General features: G+C 42.4%; 1 protein-coding gene across 2 annotated transcripts in view; it reads right to left on the bottom strand.

Annotated features, from left to right (window-relative positions):
- Positions 1–18,645, bottom strand: part of MDFIC2 (MyoD family inhibitor domain containing 2) — a 654,512-nt gene that overhangs the window by 307,977 nt on the left and 327,890 nt on the right. The window lies entirely within an intron of this gene.

The following is an 18,645-nucleotide window of genomic DNA, read 5'->3' as shown; positions in this document are numbered from 1 at the left end:
GAAAGCAGAGCACAATTGCTTTGACAGAGAGGGAGCTGCATGTTTAGCAACTCCCTTTCTGTCAAAGCAATGCTGGCTCCCGCAGGACGCGGGGAGCCAGCAGGTACTGTGGGGGCCTTGAGGCTCCCCTTGCAGTCCCTAACACTAAAAAGTGGATGCGCTGGGAGGGACCAGGGCAGCCACACTAAAGGCTGGCCCTCGGGGAAGGAGGTTACCAGGGCCAAAATGGGTCAGGAGGGGGGAACACGGCCCCTTCTCTTTGAGTTATTAAAAAATGTTTATTTTTTTAAAGCTGGGCCCCAAGTGATGGGGAGCATGGACATGTGGCCCCTCCTTTATTTAAAATAGGCCTGGCCTTGGAGGGTTGGTTTCCCAGGGCCAAAATTGGGCTAGAGAAGGGGACCATGCGCACTCCTCCCTGAATAAATTAAAAGTAAAATAATTTAAAAAGACCGGCAAGTCACCAAAGGCCTTCTTCACCACTCTGCAAACACTCTGCTTGTTAGGGAATAAAGTCCCCTTGATGCTGAGGGTCCTTGGAGGCCAACAAGTCCTTCTGTTACCTCCAGTAAGTCCCAAACATTCTGATTGCTGAGAGTAGTTTGGAGGCCAAGCCCCCTTTCTCCGCCATTCTGCAAATTTGCCTCCTGCGACACTACTTGTTGAGGGATGAAGTCTCCTTGCCTCCAGGGTGTCCATGGGGGCCAAAATATCTCCTGTTACATTCAGAAAATCACATACAGAGTGATTGTTGATAGGTCTTTGGAGGCCATGCCCCTTTTCTCCACCACTCTGCAAATGGACCTCCTGGCACACTACTGATTGGGGGAAGAAGAGCTCTTGGAAGCTAAGGTTTCTTAGTGGCCAAGAAGCCCTCCTGTCACCTCTAGTAAGTGCAACACAGCGGGATTTTTTAGAGCTGGTTGGAGCTGCTGGGAGGCCCTGCCCCCTTTCTCCAGCACTCTACAAATGTGACTACTAGTTACAAAAATATAGAAATTTACTGAAAAAAAACAAAGTTACAGGGTTGTTATAATTAGGCTGACATTTGATTCATACAATAGCAGAGATATTCATCAGTAATAGTTAGCTGAGCTAACTATAACATATTCCCTTGCAAATCACTGTTTATGACCTCACATATTACATATATTATTCATTACATGGTAAGTGACATCACTCACGACATCTTAAATGACATCTCAAATGACATCAATGATGGAATCTCAGATAGCTACTCATACAACCTGTCACTCATCCATACAGCCACTCACACAGCCACATACTCACCCATACTGCTACTCACACATATGTATTCAGCTATATAGCCACTCACACACCCACTCACTAACCCATGCAGTCTATCAATACAGCCACCAACTCAACCATACAAGCACTTGCACACTCATTCACACACCCACTCAACTACTAGTACTTACATACCCATCCAGACACCCATACAAGAACCACATCTACTCACTCACCCATACAGCCACTCACACACATACTGATTCTCTAATATTGTCCCTAACACACCGACTCACTTCACCAAACAGACCCTCAAACGGCTAAACACTTACCCATACACTCTCTTACATACCCAGTCACTCACTCATATAGCATTCAGATACCCATTCACTCACCCATACAGTCACTCACACAGAGTGTGTCTTAGTGGGTTTGCCCGTGGGTGTGTGAGTGGGTTTGGGAGTGGCTACATAAGTGTCTCGGTGGATGTATGAGTGTCTGAGTGTGCCTGTGAGTGGGTGTTAGAGTGTCTGAGTGGGTTTGAGAGTACCTTCATGAGTGTGTGAGTCAGTCTATGAGTGGGTGGGTGTGTGAGTCTCTCAGTAAGGCCGTGAGTGGGTGCATCAATGTCTAAATGGGTCTGTGAGTGGGTAAATGTATCTGTGAGTGGGTCGGTGACTGCATAAGTCTCTGAGTGAGTCTTTCAGTGGGTGCATGACTTTCTGAAGCTTTTGTGAATGGGTACATACGTTTCCGTGGATGGGTCTGTGAGTGGTTGTATTATTCTTTGACTCTAACTGTTAGTGACTACATCAGTATCTGAATGGGTCTGTAAAAGGGTGCATGAGTATCTGCCTGGGTATGTGAGCCAGTGGAAGGGTGACTAAGTGGTTCTCTGAGTGAGTGCATATGTGTCTCAGTTGATATGTGAGTGGGTAGGTGAGAATCTGAGTAGGTGTGTGAGTGGGTGCATGAGTCTCTGAGTGAGCTTACGAGTGCATGTGTGAGTCTCTGAGTAGGTCTGTGAGTGGGTGCATGAATATCTGAGTAGATCTGTCAGTAGGGGTCTGTGAGTATGTGTATAAGTGTTTCAGTGGGTCTGTTAGTGAGTATGCAAGGCTCTGACTGGGTGTGTGAGTGTCTGAGTGGGTCTGTTAGTGGGTGTGTGAATGTCTGAGTGGGTCTGTACGTGGGTGCATTAGTCTCTGAGTGTGTCTGTTAGTTGGTGTGTGAGTGTTTGAGTGGGTCTGTGAGTGAATACATGAGAGTATTAGTGAGTCTGTCAGTGAATGCATGAGTCTCTGAGTAGGTGTGTGAGTGGGTACATGAGTGACTCAGTGGGTTTGTGAATGAGTGTGAAAGTGTCTACATGGGTAGATGAAAATTTGAGAAGGTATGTGAGTGGATGTGTGAATCTCTGAGTGGGTCTGTAAATAAGTGTGTGACTGTCTCAATGGGTCTTTGAGTATGTACAAGAGGGTAAGAGTGGGTGTGTGAGTGGGGTGCATAAGTCACTGAGTGGATCTGTAAGTGGGTAAAAGTGGGTCTGTCTGGGCTTGTGAATGGGCGCATGAGGTTCAGATTGGGTCTGTGAGTGGATGGGTATCTGAGCCAGTGTCTGAGTCTTTTTTAAATGTATTTATAGATAATAATTCACAAAAAACGGTTGCGAACATACACTGGGGCCACGCTGGTTGCCATGACTGGTTCATGAATATTCACACATGGAATAAAAACCCAGTTTCTGGACATGTTATTACCACCAGAGGTCCCTCACAGACACCTATATACCTCCCAAGAGGTCAGGGTACCTCTACCCTACCTCTATCCACTACATTTGATGTTTTCTTTCTGCTACCAGGGACCGTTCCCTGGTGTATGAAGTGGTAGCTGCAAATTGCAAATTCTGCTTGAGTGAGCAAAGCAAAAACACATTAAATACACAACACCACATTTTGAGTTTGTAACTCTATCTTGAATCCACAAAACACAAACATACATTTAATACAGACCAACACATTATGGAGCCATTTACGATGCAGCTTGCCTTCCGAGCCTCATTGTAATGGGCTCCTCAGTTTATGAGTATTATGATGCTGGTGGTCGGAAAGTAGCCCGTCAGCCAGTCGGAAGCTGGATAGTAATCTAAAAGGTGGGCCTTTCTGCCCTTGAGATTGCCATGCACAGTTTCTGGCATGGTTTCCATGCCAGCCTGTCCGACATCGAAACCATGTCAGAAAGAGTGTTTGGGGGCCCCCAGCAGGGCCCTCTTATGCTCGCGGCCTCCGGTTGGGGTTAGGGGGGCACCTTTGGGGCCCCCCTGTTGATCCCTGCACCCTGTCGCAGGAACCTTGAGGTGCTTGCCACAGGGTGCCGGGATGAACTGCACCACCCTTTTCTTAATGGGAGCTAGTGTTATGGCCTGTTTATAGCTGTAACATGAGCTAACATTGAGAAACGGGAGCATGCGACTGAACAGTGTTGGGTTGCATTGTAATGAGCCGGTCGGGACTGCTAACCGGCTGTCAGTTGGTATCGACCAAGTCGGTGTCGGGGGGGGTGTGAAATTATGCCTGACATCGATATTGACCCCTTAGTATTCACAGCTATTTGATTGACTCTTTTCATCTCACATTTACTATGTGAGTGAGGGTATGAGTGTCTCAGTGGATCTACAAGTGAGTAAATGAATGTATGAATGAATCTGTGAGTGGATGTATCAGTGTCTGACTGGGTCTATGCGTTGGTGTGTCAGTGCCTGACTGGGTCTGTGTGCAGGTACGTTAGTGTCTAAGTAGGTCTTTGGGTGGGTGAATACGTCTGTGAGTAGATCAGTGTCTGAGTGGGTCTGTCAGTGGTTGTGTTATTCTTTGACTGGATCTGTGAGTGGCTAAATCAGTGAATGGGTCTGTGAGTGGGTGCATTAGTTTCTGAGTTAGTGTGTGAATGGGTGCATGAGTGACTAAGTGGGTCTATGAGTGGGTGAATGAGTATCTCAGCATGTCCAACAGTTGTTGTGTGAATACCTGAGCAGGTCTGTGTGTAGGTGTACGAGTGACTCAATGGGTCTTTGATTGGATATTTGAATACCTGAGTGGATCTGTAAGTATGTGCGCGAGTATTTAAGTGGATCCGTGTGTGGGTACATGAAGACTGACTGGGTGTGTGAGTGTCTCAGCGGGTCTCTCAGTGGACACTTCAGGGTGTAACTGGGTGTGTGAGTGGGTGCATGAATGTCACACTGGATGGGTAAGTATCTGAGTCAGTGACTGAGCCTTTTTGAATTTATTTATAAAAAACACTTTGCGAATCTGTCGCAAACATAACCAGGGGGGCCACGCTGAGCATGTGACGGTTTCATGAATATTCATATGTGGAATACAAAACAGTTTCTGGGCATATTTTTCCAACCAGAGGTCACTCACAGACCCCTATATACCTCCCAGGTGGTTAGGGTACCTCTATCTGGCCTCCTTCCACTGCATTGAATGTTTTTTAATTGCAGAGAACCATTCCCCGGTGTGTAAAATCGCAAACGCAACTTTCTACTCAGTTTGCAGCTGGCCAATCACAGCTGTGCTGTTGGAGCGTGAATTTGCGAACAATTTGGGATGGATCTGCCCCTCTAGACATAAAAATGTGGATTTCCTTTAGCATCTCCAAAACTACTGAAAGGATTTACACCAAATAACTAAAAGCTTGATATTCCGAACAAAATCCACATGTCTGTCACATTTGGTGCAATTCCAAAGATCCTATAGGAATTAACATGGGAAACACATTTCTTTGACATCCCCATTTTCTCAGCCCTTAATTCACAGATCACCCCAAAACTTTCCATGCACAACTAGAATCCCAGCAACATTATAATTTGGAAAACTTTGTGAAGATTTATCAAATGGCACCAAAACTATAAACAAGTAAAAAAGAATATATATATATATATATATATATATATATATATATATATATTCACTGAAAAAACCATAGGTTTCACACATGTTATAGTTAGCTGGACATTTTACTGATAAAAAACCAATGAAATTCCCCCGTTATAGTTACTGTAGGCAACTATAACTCACGCGACCGTAATCCTCTGCTGATGCTAATACTGTATTTAGACACTTATTTGCCCATGTCTTCTTCCATTAAATTTTAGCTATACATATATTACAAATATTTTTTTTTCATAAAGACACATATGTCATCAGCAAAGGATTACGGTCGCGTGAGTTATAGTTGCCTACAGTAACTATAACGGGGGAATTTCGTTGTTTTTTTATCAGTAAAATGTCCAGCTAACTATAACATGTGTGAAACCTATGGTTTTTTCAGTGAATTTGCAAGGTTTTTTAAATGCTAATTCCTAACTATAACGTGTGTGAAACCTATGGTTTTTTCAGTGAATATATATATATTCACTGATAAAAAACCAATGAAATTCCCCCGTTATAGTTAGTGCAGGCAACTATAACTCACGCGACCGCAATCTTCTGCTGATGACATATGTGTCTTTATGAAAAAAAAATATTTCTAATATATGTATAGCTAAAAATTTATGGAAGAAGACATGGGCAAATAAGTGTCTAAATACAGTATTAGCATCAGCAGAGGATTGCGGTCGCGTGAGTTATAGTTGCCTGCACTAACTATAACGGGGGAATTTCATTGGTTTTTTATCAGTAAAATTTCCGCTAACTATAACATGTCTGAAACCTATGGTTTTTTCAGTGAATATATATATATATATATATATCGAACAGGAAAGTCTTTAAGTTAAAGAAGAGGAGCCACACCGATCCAGTGCTTCAAATAAATCCTTTATTCACGGGCACAAAAAGTCGCGTTTCGAGCTATCCAGCTCGTGGTCACATGACCATGGTTCTGATGCAAGGGTTTAAGTGCTTTTTTCCAAATGAAAAAAATAAAGAAAAGACTCGTGAGTAACAAAACATTTTTGTGTATATTTCAAAAAATCATCATAAACATAAGCTTGCTCAGATTATATTTTGTAATTTTTCTTTATAAACACTAATTTAGGTATAGTACCTGAATCTAGAATACCATGTATCATTTGAAAATAAATATGTACTGAGAACAGAAAAAGCGTAAAAAGCGTACCAAACAACTCAACTCAGAGATCTAAATAACTTTAGTATTCAATTATACATTAGATTATCTCAGGTCTAGTACCTTGAAAAAGAAATCCATCCATACGTAAGTCTCTGTAATCAGTTCTATAGGGTTGCGAACTCCACTTATCTGGTGTCTAATTTATCTATAAGAGGAGAGTGTGTTTATAACTGTAAACACATGTTCCCCGTGCATGTAGCTTTTAACAGTAGTTGGTGACACATTCACTCCATCCGATCCAATCTATATGGAGACAAACAGAGAAAGTAAATATGATTAGTAGGAATTTCACACCTATTACTCTTTAGACCCATGAATAATAGATGCCATATACACTTCTTTCCATATTCTAATTCTCACATGGTACCCTAATATCAGAAAAGATAAACCAAGAAGCTAAGAAAACCTGAGTAAGTCAAAAAACATTGTGTATAAAGGTGAAGGAGTTTAAAACATTACAGAACAAGAATTCCTGTCGGGATATCAGGAGATTTGCCAAATAAACAAATTTAGAGATGTACATGCATTTCTTCATGAATGTTCAGCCCTATAGAGGCGATACTGCCAGCTTGGAGAATGAACTTAGATTCTGATCTACGCAAGGACAGGACTCTGTTGCCCCCCCTTGGGTTTTTTGGAATAGTATCCAAAGCAAAGTATTTGGCCTTGGTCCAGTCTCCATCATGATGTTGATTGAAATGTCTTGCAGTACTGTAGGAGAAGTCTTTATTGGTAATCGCTCACCAATGTTCGAGTATCCTCTTTTTTACAGGGAAGGTAGTTGAGCCTATATACCACTTGTCACAAGAACAGGTGATGACATACACAACAAATTCTGTGTTACACTGTATGTGTCTCCGTATACTCCATTTTCTGTTTGTTCTTTGTAGTGTCATTTCTCCCACATTATTACTGTAACTACAAGCTTTACAGTTACCACACTTGTGGAACCCTCCCTTTCTCGTCAGCCAAGTTGTTTGTTTGTTCTCCATATGACTTCTCACTATTCTGTCTTTTATGGATCTGCATTTTCTGTTTGTTATGGCTGGGTGAGAACCTAGTATCTCTTTCAGTATTTTATCGTGGAGTAGTATATCCAATCTGTTTCTGACTATTTGGCTGAACAGGTAGGATTGGGAGTTATAGGTGGTAATCAATCTAATTACAGAATCAGATTTGGTGACATTAGTTTTAGGTGGTTTATAGAGTGCTTCCTCCCTCTTTATTGCATCTGCTTTCTTCTCTCCTAGCCTAAGCATGTTGTTAGGATATCCTCTAGCATGAAATCGTTCCCTCATTTCATTTTTGTTTTTCTTATAGGCTGTTTCTGAGCTACAGTTTCTCTTTGCACGGAGAAATTCGCCAAAGGGAATACTTCACCTGAAATTAGGTGGATGGCAACTTGCAGCGTGTAGCACTGATTTGCCAGCTGTGTTTTTTCTGAATAACTCAGTTACAAGTTTATCCCTCTGAGCTGTAACTCTGATATCGAGGACATCTACACTCTCTTGGCTGTGTTGCATGGAGAATTTAAGATTCACTGAGTTGTTGTTCAGTTCTTTAGTAAAATTAAGAAGATCTTTCTCAGTACCCTCCCAAATAAAGAAGGCGTCGTCAATGTATCTGAGCCAGATGTTAATCTTATGAGTCCAATGTTCTAGGGTTTCACTCCAGAGCACCTGCTTCTCCCACCAGCCCACCAAAAGATTGGCGTAGCTGGGAGCGAAGCAGGTGCCCATCGAAGTTCCCTGTATTTGTTTGTAAAGGACTCCATTGAATATGAAAATATTCTCAGTAAGACTTAGTTCAATCATCTGTAGCAGCATTTGGGTGTGAGCCACTAGGTGTATGCTTCTAGTCCTAAGAAAGTGTTCGCATGCTCTCAATCCATCATTGTGTCTGATGCTGGTATATAAGCTTTCAACATCTAAGCATACCAGCCAGAAGTGTTTCTTCCCAATGTATATTTTCAATTTTTTGGAGAAAGTCTTTGGTGTCTCTGATATACGATGTAAGTTCTTTGACATAGTCGGCTAGAAAATAGTCCACATAACGTGAAACGTTCTCTAGTAGACCATTTTTTGAGGACACTATGGGCCTTTCTGGTGGTTGTCTGCGATCTTTGTGCACTTTAGGGAGGAGATAAAAAGCAGGTATAGTTGGAGTTTCATTTTTTAGAAATTTAACCTCATCCCAATTGAGTAAATTATCATCGGACCATACTTTGAGGTGATCAGAGAGTTTACTCTGCAGTTTTGAAAAGTAGGAATGATCTACCTTAATGTAGCAAGTGGTGTTAGTTAGTTGCCTCATGGCTTCTTGGATGTAACTCTTCTTTTCCCAAAGAACAATATTCCCACCTTTATCAGATGGTTTGATAATAATATTGTCATCATTCTGAAGACCCTTCAGGGCTTCCATTTGTGATCGTGTAAGGTTAGATTTCGTAATAGGCTTTTTTAGGAGTTGTAAAACATCCTGGTTAACCAAATCATGAAAGACATCGATATTGTCTCTGGGGAGCTGTGGTCTATATTTAGATTTGGCTCTAAAGGGTGTAGCAGCTGGTATCTTAGGATCAAAACCTACATTTTCAACTGTGGAGATGATATTGGGGTCTAGTAAATCTGTAGATTGTGTCATATCTGCTTGATGTTTGTTCATAAGGCTATCTAGTGTTTGGAGAATTTCTATGTCACTGATGGAAGGTGTGATACTAGTGGGATTAGCTCCCTGTGCTTTATCTTCTAACAGCCTATTTTTATAAATTTTAAACAGTTTTAATTTACGGACAAATAAATACATATCTATGCGTGTCTGTGCATAGTCAATAAGGGAATCTGGGCAGTTAATTGTCTATATTGGAAAGGTTAATTACCGTCAGTTCTTGTCCCCTTTCTTCCATTATTTCTCTCTCTGCATCTGGCCTTTGTTTCCCACTCCAGTATTGTCGTTCTTTCTTCCGTCGCTCCCGGCGTCTTTTGCTCTTGTTTTTCCTCCTCGGCCTCGATATCTTATTCTTCCACGTATTGATTGTTCGTTTGCCTCTAACAAGAGGCGCATTTCCTCGGAAAAAAACGTTACATCTGTATGGTGGGAAGTATTGCTATCAATTGAGCCAACTTCAGAGCTATATATCTATATGTTCACTCACATTCAACCTGGAAGTTCGGAGCTTCTGTTGCGGCGGTCCTAGACGGGTTCCGATAACCTTTACTATCACGCACATTTCCCTCTGATCTCTAAAAGAATATCCAGGACACCCAGGGATGCTTTCATTGATTTATTAGGCAAGATCACACATCACCAATGCGTTTTGCCTTGCGGCTTTCTCATGGTATGGTTTGAGACTCCATACTGCCAAATTTACATACAGTGTCAACGACAGTGAGGAAGGACAGTATTACATTGTAAATGTAAATGTATGTTTTTTTTATATAGCGCCGATCACCACTACGGGTATCTCAGCGCTGTATTCATACCGCTGAAGGAACCCTTCCTGGCTTTCCATGTGAGGTGTCCACTCCTGGGCACCCCCATGGTGAAGGCCAGGCATCCCAGCGCTGCTGGGGCCGTTGTGGAGATTAAGCAAGCTATTGCCCAGAGTTGCAGCGTGGGACCCATGATTAGAATAGGCACTGAGGCGAGAATATCCGGTCCGCGGAATTTATAGCCCGAGACCCTGCCGCGGCGGGAATCTAACCCTGGTCCCGGACCAGTGCTCTGCATCGAGGTCTGCCACGCTAACCATTGAGCCCCACTTCTCCACTCTTTCACCATTGGTGAGAAAGCCGCAAGGCGAAACGTGTTGGTGATGTGCGACCTTGCCTAATAAATTGATGAAAGCATCCCTGGGTGTCCTGGATATTCTTTTTGAGACCGGAGAGAAGCGTGTGTGATATATATATATATCTCCATGTGATCAAGACAGTGTTTCACTGTCGAAACGCGTAATGCTGGAATGCTGGATAATGCTGCTGAATTGGACGCAATAACTCGCACTTAAGGATTTTATAAATACGCTGTGGTCCGTACCTGTTTCTTGGGGGATCCCGGGCAGAACAGGACTGTGAAAAAAAAAAAGATATATATATAAATATGTGTGGATGCATGTCACTGTTTGTCTGGTGTGGCGGGTGGGAGTATGAGAGGTTGTAAAGGAGTATGAGGGGGTGTGTTAGTGGTTCAGTGGATTATGTCATCAGTGATTTCATGTGAGATGTCATCAGTGATGTCATGAGTGATGTCATATATGAGGTCATAAGCAGTGCATTGTGGGGGTGTAAGTTATAGTTAGCTCAGGAAACTTTAACGGCTGAATTTCACTGGCTCTGTACGAGTGAAATGAGAGCCCAACTGTAACATCCTAGTAACCTTTGTTATTTCAGTGAAAAAAATAAATGTATATGTTCACTGAAAAAATCAATGGTTAATGTAACGTTATACTTTATAGTTAGGTGAATATGTCAGTGACAACATTGATGTTTTGGAGTAAAAAAAAAAACACAGAAATTCACCAACATGGGGTTGGCAGCCTGTGAGAATTTTGCTGCAGGGCCTTGATGCAGGCCAGGCCCGGTGTCCAACCCGGCCAGGCATGGCCAAAGGCCATGAGTGGCAAGGAGCTGCCTTTATGTATTGTAATAAATATTAGTTTAAAGGAAAAAAATATAGAAATTCACAGAAAGTTGCATTATAGTTAGGTGTGATAAAAATATCTTCTTTTTGTAAAAAAAAAAACCTTAGAAATGTTAAATTAACATTATAGTTTGGTGAATATGTCAATGAAAACATTAACATTTTGAAAGAAAAACACAGAAATTCACCAGTTAGAGTTGCAGAACTAACTATAACTTACGCCCCCACAATGCACCGCTTATTACCTCTCATAATACATCACTCATGACATGTTCTATGACATAATTAATGAAATCACTCATGACATCTTACGTAACGTCATGGGTGACATTACTGGTGACATTAGCCAATGAGCATTTTAGTTTGTTTTATAATTTACAACGTGGCGGTTAGGTAGCATATTACTTCTCTACCTAATTTTGTACTGCCTGTGTCAACCTAATGGGTGTAGGTGTTTACAAAACGCATGTGCTTCTAATTCATCATAGGTGCGTAGAGGTATTAAACACATTATAAATCTATATAGCGCTAACTTGAAGCGAAGGTATTGGAATGTTTTACATGAGCACCTTATACATTACACATGGACACATTCCTTTTTTGTTTGTACAGGGAGATTAATGGATTTGCTCAGAATCACATGATATTTAGAACACGCCGAGACTTAAACCTGGTTCACCTGTTCTTAAGCCGGCAGCTCTGGCTGTTACGTCACATCCTTTCTCAATCTTTGTATTGAAGAGTAACTTTGTGTGCAGATAACAGTTGACGAGTTGTGTCCAGTATGTTCCACATAGGTTTTTTTAATCTACAGAAAAAGGTTCCAACAGGGCAAAGGTTCTACGTAGTAGAAACTAAGTATTGTTAGCTGCCTTGAGTTATTAGGCAGAATCATCTCAGCATGACAAATGCTATACAACATAGAACACTGTTGCACCTGGTACTAACCTACATGTGCTCTTATACTTCAGAAGATGGGCTATCTGTGCAGTTTGATTCCACCACAATATGAAGTCTGTAGGTAGTATAACTTTAGCCCCTTCAGACCTTGGTTATTTAACTTATGTTAAGCGAATAGTGCCATTTTTGACAAGTGTTGCATCGAATGTACAACCGCTCTTAGTAACTACTTTTAATACTCTGTGGTGTAGTTCTCATGTGTTTTAATGTCTGCATACAGTGTGCTACAGGGTAGACTCTCTCCATAGAGTAAACACCCACTTTTCTACTCAGGTCAAATTCATTTCTCAATGTAGGTTGATGACTTTAGGGTTTGATACAGAGCAGTGCATGGGGGAGAAAGTTATAGTTAGCTCTAATAAATATAACTGCTAAATTTAGGTTTTTTTTTGTTTAAAATGTTAATGTTGTGACTGACATATTCACCTAACTATAACAGTACTGTAACCTTTATTTTTATAGTGAATATCTAAGTTTGGTTTTTTTTGCCTTGGGAGGTGGGGAAGTGCTTCCCCAATTTCCCAAGGCCTATTTTTGATTTTCCTTGCAATGACGAGCATGCACATGGCATGGCGCGCAATCGTTATTGCAATGAAAACAAAACTGAAACTTCACAGTTTCAGTGCTTGTGAGGTTAACTCTTGTTTTCACTTGTCCCGCCCTCTCGCGATGCTTACTTCCTGTTCCGGGTCGCGCAATGCATGTTCGCGCCCGTTCGCGGTCGATATTTCCTGTTCGCGACCGCTTTTACATGATCGCGTTGCTTTTTGCTTGCTCGGGAAGAAAATATCGCGCGAACGTGTGCACGTGGTCGCATCTTGTTTTTCTCTCTATTGCATGGTTCTGGGGCCTGTTTTTCAATCCTCTCCAAATCTTTTCAATCCTTGGTTTAAACCCACTTTTTTTTTTATCTTTCTTATTTATTATTTATCTTACTATTTTCCAGGTTCTATATTTTTGGTTTTTGTCTCCTTTTTTTGTTTTTTAGCTACTTTTTCTCTTTCTATTGCCTGCTATTATTTATTTCCTTTACTTCTTTAATTTTATTACCTTTTCTTACCCCAGAACCTTGTCTAAGGGTAGGGCTGGTGGACGACGCAGCCAGAGCCGCGACCGCCTTCCTTGCGGAAGACGGCGCCCACAAGGGGTGCAGGCACGGGCCTTATTTGGGGATCTGGAGTTGGCTGCACTAATTTTCTTTGTGCAGCGCCACCTCCCCTCAACCCTGGCAGCAGGTGGCAGGCCTGGGTCCGGGTACGGCCTCCGGGAGCGTCGGCAGTGGTGGGGGAAGGTGCGCCGGGCAGTGTCGCGCTTCTCTGGGGTCCGGCGCACCCAGGCGCAGCTCACGCACCGGTGGTCCGACATCCCGGACCGTGTGCAGGACCTGCTGGACCTGCTAGGAGTGGAGGTCCCGGGGCTTGGTGAGTACCTATTTAATTATTACAACTTTGTATCTGTTCTTCTGCTCTGTGTTATATATTGCGAATATCTTTTTTTTCTTCCAACCAGCTAGAATGTTGCTGCTTACATTCCAGGTTAATTACGTTTAAAAGTCTTCTGTGATTATGACACAGGTGCTCTTCTGCGCTATACTAATCTTACTTGTTTGCAACTTTGCGTTTGCGCTTGCTTAGCGTGATTCTTTACGAGTTTATTTTAGAGAAATTAAGTTACGTAATGCTACAGTGACTCTAGTCCACTCCTTACTTTGTCCTGTCACTAATAGATTGGGGCGGATTGATACTTAGGTTTTGGTACTTTGTATGAGCTTCTAATTTGTTAGTGGTATGCGTGATGCCCCCTCAGTTACGTGACGTGCTGCTAGTACGGCAGTCTTTATTAGAAGTTTAGAACCTTTTCTAGTTTGTTCAATGAGAGGTGGTAATTGGCATAGCACTAGCAGAACATCAGCATCAATAAATCAACCCAAAATTTGGTGTATACAAAAAATGTAGTCATGTGTCCTCCGTGATTTGACCATGTGCATTGTTGAGGAATAAAGTGGAAATGCATACTTAATGTACAATTGGCATGCCTGGAATAGGTGGGCTAGGTTGGGTGGTACGTCGTACTTAGGCTTAGTTGTAACTTAGTATTCTGGAATCAGAATGGAAGACTGGATTACTGTTGATAAATAGTAACTTAAGTAGTCGATCTGCGAATCCCCGATATTACTTGTTGACCAGATGAGATCGGTCAATGTAGTTATTGCAATTGTTATTTACATAAGTGTTTTTTGACCGTTGTTGAAAAATATTGTATTTGTTTGACACCATCCATCAATGTTTGTCTCTTTCTTATATCTTTTCTGTTCATCAATCAGCACCCAGGGGCAGACGGACAGGGAGTGGGGGTTCGGCGGGACAACAGTCCGAACAGCACCAGGAGGACACCAATGAGGGCTCCTCTGCTGGCCCCAGTAAGTCTTCTTGTTTTTAATATTTCTTATTCCATAACTTTTACTTCCCCATATATTTCATGAACTATTGTTTGTTTCCAAATGCTATTTTTTTACCAACAATTATCCTTCGATCTGTACGGTTTCAAAAATCTTATCCCAGCCTCCGCTATGATGACTCTCAGTACTACTACTACTACTAATACTATCAGTCTGTCTGTACTGTAGTAGCTAGTCTTGCCCAGTTGGCCACTGCCACTCTTTATGTGAAAGGTTGTAATGTAAAACTCATATTCACCAGTAGCTCGAGCCATTGAGTCCAATCCTTTGGGTCATCGTCTTGTACTACTTCTACTCTTATTGATCTTGAGTCTTTGTTAATCTTGAGGCTTTGAAAATTCACAGCAACAAAAGCCCAGCCAGATGTATTACTATTTTGATATGATAGCCTATAGGACATACTACTACTGTTGTAGGGATCTTGCACATACACAGATATTTGCACCAGAAAATAGGATGTTGGTGATGGTAGGTTGGACCTTCCTCACACACCTCAATCAGAAATTCAGCACCCACCACAATTCCACTGCTCGACTATAGTACTGTCTTGTCATAACTATTAGGTCTCCGAACCCTCCCCCCAAGATACCCAACAAGTAGACAACCCAGAACATAACACACCAAACCTCTCAGTTGTGGAAGCAAATGCACATGCACACCCTTACTTTAATTTGCTCACTCGTGTAAGTTAGTCCACACCAAATACCACCAAGTCTATGTAAGTTCAAAATGTTTATTTTGAATTGAGAACGAAGCTCTGTACATTGTTTTATTATAAAATGCAGCACCAACCGGAAAATCAATAACATTAAAACAATATACATTGTTACACTTATACAGTTGGGAATTAAATCATGATAACGGAACAGTGGTGGAAGGCAGCACCACCATCCCCTAGGAATTTAGTTTATATAAATTTATAAATGAAGATGTGAGTGAAGGGACCCCTCACCTTAGAAGAACCTAGTACTGGTAGTTGTTGCATCATTCAGAAGCTCTGGTTCGTAGAAGGGAATCTTCCGTCTGTAATGCGAAAAATGAAATGGTGTGCGTTAGTATATTGCAACTTGCAAGCATTTCTCAGCCATGCCAAAAAGTGTAGCATTTATGGATAAGCAATATGGACTAACAGTACACCAGTACTTCCTAAAAAAGTGGCTTGTTAATGTTTTTGTTGACCGCTTGTAGCAGTGTGAGGCAGGTCATGTGGGCTCAAAGGTGTCTTATACAAGAAGCTGCAAGGTAACGTCACATGTGCAAAAATAAAAGACACAAAGGTAAAATGGTAGCATGGCTAGGGCTAATTAAGCAAAGGCTACAATGATCATATAGAACTATTAGTGTCTACTCTACTACTACCTGATTTGTACTGGTGATGTATGTTAGTATTGACTCATTTTCAACCTTGCTACTGATCAATAGGGGCAGGTGTATATGACGTCTAATAAATGTGTAATGTTTTCTAGGCGCACTACCGACGACCATTGCCGGGGCCAGCGAAGGCGACGTGGAGGGCAAGGATGCAGCAGTTGCTGCAGATAGCAACGGAGCGGTAGGGGGAGTGGCAGCACCAGTGGCGGGCGGTGGTAAGTTAGATTCATAATCCTTAACTATTGTTGAACTTGACAGTACACTCACTGCAAGGGTGTACTGTATGTATATGTATACTGTATAGTTGCGACTTAGGGTCCCATTAGGATGGCGGGCGTATTGCACCCACCGGGCCGGCGGTATTCACTGCCGACACCGCCCCTGTAGAAAATATTCAGACCCCCCACATGTCGACCAGGCGGAAAGGGTTCAATATGGCGGTGGTGTCTCTCTGAACACACCGCCAGCCATATAATCTGCATTTTGGAATGCCTTTGCGTGGCGGCATTGCCGTCCGCCACGGAAAGGCATGCAGACATTGCAGAGTATGCTTGGGGGCCCCCATGGAGGGTACTACCTACCTATGCTATGGTACCCCCCCTGCCTTTCAAAGCAAAACTTGACAGGCTCCATGCAGGGCCCGTCATGTTGTGCTTGGAAAAGCAGCACAACATGTATTTTTAGCATTGCTTTCGGCAACGCCAACCAGAATGTAAAAAAAACAGGATGCGCCCGCTACTGTGCCGGGCGCATCATCCTAATTAATTGTCCCCATGGGACCCCCACCCTTTTTACCGTGAGGATGGCGGGCGGACGATGTCGTAAGTAAGTATGAGTTGTTGGGGACATTTGAAGAGTGAACCAGAAGACTAGAATTCCCTTTAATTGGCATAGGAGCGGGAGTATAGAGTAACCAATGGCCTCATCTATCTGATTTCAACTCCGCTTTGAAAGTTTTATGGAGAAGAGCACCTGGTGCACTCACTGTTCAACTAAAAAGTGAAAGACGGGTGGAAGTAAGAAGGACGGGCGAGATTTAAAATGTTATGTACTACTGTGCTTTATAGTGCTATTCTACCATGCCACTATGTGTATAAATAATTAACTTGTCTTACTGTTTTCTAAGAGTATATTTTACAATTGTCTTGTTTTTTTCTTTTTGATACACAGCTACTCCTAAACTAAACCGCAAGGAGTTGGCCGCCAAGGCACGGTGCCGGAAGCGGGAGGCAATCCAGCGGGAATACCGGCGGCTGGTGGTCTTAGCCGAGGAGGAGGAGGAGACTGCGGCAGCAATTCTTCAAGCCTCTTCCAGTGCCCCGGGCCCCAGCCACCGCCCTCCATCGGTACGGCGCCACCGTCTGGCGGCTGCCCGCCGCCACCGAAGTGCCATCTCCGGTGCCCCCCCCCCACTGTGGCTGCAACTGCCGCGCACTCAGACGCCGCGTCGCCCGTTTAGAGGGCCAGATGCGTGTCCTTCTTGAGTCCCGCCCCACACCTTAGCCCTGTCATCTTGTTCTGCCCCTTTTTTAATCTTGTTTTGGTGGGTTTGTTTACTTGTTTGTTCGTTACAGACTTTTTCTCCAATGGACAATGGTTGGGGTTAGGGAGGGGGGTGGGTCAGCTTTTGTGGGTTTAGTTTATTTTTGTTAGGGTAAATTAAATCTATTTTTCTATGTTACATGCAATGTTGTTAATGTTTTGTAGGTGGGGTAACATGTCCATTATTAATTCTGCCTCCCCCAAACTTCTCTTTTACCGGTGCTTGATGTTTATGTCCAACTGTGGCACAGAAATGGCTGCATGGTGAAGATGGTTTCCTTTTTCATACATGCCATGATTGGGGTGGTGGTGGTAGTATAAAAGTAGTAGTAGAAACTTGCAGGGTGGCAGCATTTGCAAAAAAAGAAAAGGGGACAGTCAATCGCCTTTCAGAGACTGTTAGAGGAGTAGTAGAATGAAGTACAGTACAGAACTTACCGAGCAACAATAATATGCTCAAATGTTTGACAACAAAACATAATGGTGGTTGGGATAGCCTACTAGACAGAGTTACAAACTATAGTTGTGTCGAGTCACTTGACTAGGCCTACAGCCTAACAGTTAGTGCTGTATATGAGGAATGACAACAAACAAATCCAATCAATGGCGGCAATTTATGCTGAGGTATATGTTCCTTTGTTAAATAAAATAACCTCTGAAATATCCTACTCATGGGGGGGCAACTGGGCAAGCAGAAGAAGATCAACGCACTGCCTTGAAATTGAAGTAGTGTTGCTTTCGGCACATCCGCCCCAGCAAGTGTGTGATTAAGTATTGGTATACATTTAATTTAGTCACACCTCGACAATAAGTCACACAGCCCGGGGGAAAAGGGTTAGGGTTTGTTGAATGGATGGGAAGGGGGGTTTTGGGAAAGGTTTGACATAGAAAAACAGTATGCATGGACAAACAAACGACAATCATTGAAGACTACCATATCCATATGTTAAGGGAGAAAAAGGAAATGCATGCATGATGATGAGAGACCCGGATTGCATACAGTTCTAGTTCTTGTTCTGTTGTTCCAGCCTTAATATGTTTACAGATAGCAAATAGTAATTTTAAATATTGGTAGGGAAGAATCGTAAACACAGAGCAAACCTAATGATGATAATAACAACTCCAAGAACACACTGTTGTAAAGATTGTATACAAAATATTAATCAAATTATTTAAAAGAAGATTAAAGTGGATACTGTTACTGTGTTATCCTGGTAAAAAATGTGGACTGGATTTGCATCTCGGCATTCCTCTTGCTCCTCTCGTCCATCAATCTTGGGTGTGTCACCTCGCCA

The sequence above is a fragment of the Triturus cristatus genome, chromosome 9 (assembly GCF_964204655.1).
Source record: "Triturus cristatus chromosome 9, aTriCri1.1, whole genome shotgun sequence".
Taxonomy (NCBI): domain Eukaryota; kingdom Metazoa; phylum Chordata; class Amphibia; order Caudata; family Salamandridae; genus Triturus; species Triturus cristatus.
Note: the sequence above shows the minus strand (reverse complement) of the source record. Positions and strands in the feature narration are given on the sequence as shown.